Below are 3,252 nucleotides of genomic sequence, written 5' to 3'. Positions count from 1 at the left end.
CGCGGGCCTCCCCTGCCTGCGGCCGCCGGGTGACGCGCACGCACAGACGTCATACCCTTCCCGCCCGCCCCGCTCCCGCCGCGGGGCGTTCTCCGGGCCCGGCTCCCCCGCACGGCCCCGGCCCTCCCTGGCCCGCAGCCCCCGCTGCACCCGGCCGCGCCTCAGGCCCTGTCCGCAACCCCGGCCCCTCACACGACATGGCGCCGCCCCCGCGGGCCTGTCCGGCTGCCTCCCCCTACCCCCAGCCCGCCCTTCCTCCCTCTGCGCGGTTCTCTCCCTGCGGACACCACCGCCCGCGGGTTTCGCGCTGCCCGAGCTCCCCCAGGAGAACGGCCCCCACCCCCCTCCCCAGCCCGGTCCCTCCCGGCTCGGCTCCGGCTGCCCCGCTCCAGCGCCGGCGGAGCAGATCCCGGCCCCTGCCAGTGCCCTTCTGCCGCGGGTTCTCGGGGCTCGGACAGAGGTTGCACCTATGGACGCCACGTCGGTGGTTGGAACCCGTCCCGTGTTTCCTGAGCCCTGAGGAGATGCTGGCAACGGGAAGCCGAGTGCGGGTCACAAACCCACCCGCCTCTCCCCCTCAAACCTCCCTCTGCCCCCCACGCACAGCACCACTCACAGCGGGCCTGCGGGCTCGCCTAGCCGCGCAAGGCCTCGACATAGCGCCTTACGCCCCTCTCGCCCAAAATCAGCCGCCAGCCTCCAAACTTTAAACGTCCAGCCCCCGCTTGACCTTGGGGGTAGCGCAGTCACGGTCCCAGGACGCGCCGCAGGGAGCCCGTGCACCACGGCAGGAGCTTGGCTGTTGGATCTGGCGGAGCTTGGGGCACCGCGTCTCTCCCAGCTCCCCCACGGAGGGGGCCGTAGGCCGAGGAGAGGCTGCGGTGGGCTGGGAGCAGCCTGTAGGGAACCACCATGAGCCGCACCTCGGCCAGGCTCCCCTGTTCGACTTTGGGCAAATTGCTTAGTATCTCATTTTCCCATTTCTCTGAATTTTCTCATCTCTTGGGGCTGCTGTGAGCGTAGATCATCGAGACCTAAAAGATCAAGGTATCAGAGAATGGCTTTGGACGGGGTGAGGGTGAGAGAGGAAATAAGCCGCTCCGCTGAGAGCCGCATTTGGAACGTGCGTGAGAGTAGAACCTGGCCTCAGCGAACACCACAGCTAAAAATAAAAAGATCGAGTAGGTCTCGTTTCAGTGAGCGCTAACTACTTCCAGGCAGGGGAGATGAGGGCCTTCAGGAGGGAACCGTCGCCACCTAACAGAGACAGCTTTGTAACTCCCAGGCTCCGGGGAGCTCGCTGGAAAAACTACACGTGCAATTCGCTCGTGCTCGCAACTTACCTTCGGGACTATGCCGATGCCCGTGTCGCTGTGGAGGTTTGCATCTAGGAAACGCTTGGACGCAGTGGGGTTTGTGCAGCGCTGGATGTTATGGATTAGGCGCGACAAACGCAGCGTGAGCCTTCGCATCACTCCGGCACCCTTCTGCTGGGCTGCGTTTCCACCTGGAACCGACCCAGCCCCGTCTCAAGATTCCCTCTGCTGCGGCCAAAACCAAAATGACTTCTGAGCCCGTTTCAAACGCTTCCCTCCTACCGCTGCGTTCACTGCTACCTCCAGCTGACACCACAGCACTGCTCTGCCACAACACCCTACCAGAGCTCTTGTACCTGCTGTAAACACCCGAATCCTCCTCCTACCTCACCTTGCGCTGCGTCACCCTTCTGCCTTAGGTGCGTTCTGTTTAGCCGTGAAGTGTGGTTCCTGCCGGGAAGGCTTGGCAATGGTGGGGGATCTGGTACAGATCCTCCCCTCTCTTCGGGCTCATTTCGGTTATCTGGCAGTTGGCACTGGGTGGCATCGGCTGGCTTCAATCACTGCCCTGGCAGCACGCGGGGGGGGTGGCAGAGCTCACCCCGCTCCCCATTTTAACTTCCAGGCCATGGAGAAGCAGCGTGGGGAAGGACAGATGGCCCCCGCACAGCAGCCTGCGCGCTCTGCCATGCTCCCCCAGCATCGAGAAAACCACGGGCTGTAATTTGCTCTGGAAGAAGCACTTGGTGCGCACCCAGATCACCGTTAACTGCTTTCACTTCTGCTGTTCCTGAAAGAACTTCACGCTGTGACAGCTGTGGACACGTACCACTTCTGGCTTCGGGCACAGTCAGCGATGGGGTTACCATCCCCAGCTTTTTGGCACCTGCTGCACCCTCGGCAGGAGCGCTCCTCTTCCTCAGCCCGCTGCTGCGGTCAGACCCTCACCCCTTCGCTCTAATGCATCGGGGTGGAAGGCCAGAGCAGGGAGCGTTACACGAGTGCCGAGGGCAGGTCTCTGGCCCATGGGGGACGACGATGAGCACCGACAACCTCAGTCGGCAGGGCTGCAGCAGGAAGAAACACGCTCGCAGCCTGCAGCAGTAGCAGCGTTGGTAGAAGTCAGGATAGCCAGCAGCAGAGAGCGGCACACGGTGGACAGCCGAAGAAAAGAAGAGCAGAGAAGCAAGTTGGTTGGATTTAAGCACCTTCTTCCCCTCCACAATTCGGCAGGGGGGGAGCCTTAACCACCCCCTGTGGTGATAAAGCTCCTGCACCACTCTCCAGTGCCACCTTGCTTTATAAATCCTCGTGTTTCTGGGATGCTGCTCCTTATCACCAGTACGTCCCCCATCAAAACGTGGGCAAGAACCTGGAAAATCCGATGCCTGTCCAGCCCTCAGAGATGCCAAATTTCCTATGGACGGACTGAAGCCCCGCTGGCTGTAGGGGCTGTACACCAAGGGCAGCCCCTCCTCACGTTTGACTTGAGCTTTGCACTTCCCTTCGCTCCCTGATAAATACCTGCTCTTACCTAAAGATGATTTTAAATATTAAATAATAAATTGCTCCATCAAGCTGGGATTATCAGCTCTAAATCCAGCCCTTGCTCTGCACTCTTGACATACTTCAGCTTGTACTTAAAAATATTCTGGTATTTGCTTCCCATCAGGTTTTATTTCCACTCTTCCCCAGGAGCGGGAACCCAAGGGAGCTGCAGCCCGAGCGCCGCACCACCTCTCTGCTCCACACGGGACTCGCCTGATCCAAATCCGGAAGCAGTGCCGCTGATGGTAAAACAGGCGCTAAAGGTATTAGCGAGATTGAGTGCAGTTATCTTAACCTCGGGCTTCGCTGATCCTAGCGGGCACCAGCCAAGTGGAACCATCCTTCAATCCAAGCAGTTTTACCAGCTTTTATTAGAAACACCAGCACA

Source organism: Balearica regulorum, chromosome 15 (assembly GCF_011004875.1).
Source record: "Balearica regulorum gibbericeps isolate bBalReg1 chromosome 15, bBalReg1.pri, whole genome shotgun sequence".
Classification (NCBI taxonomy): domain Eukaryota; kingdom Metazoa; phylum Chordata; class Aves; order Gruiformes; family Gruidae; genus Balearica; species Balearica regulorum.
The sequence above is the reverse complement of the archived record's forward strand: the minus strand, read 5'-3'. Positions refer to the sequence as shown.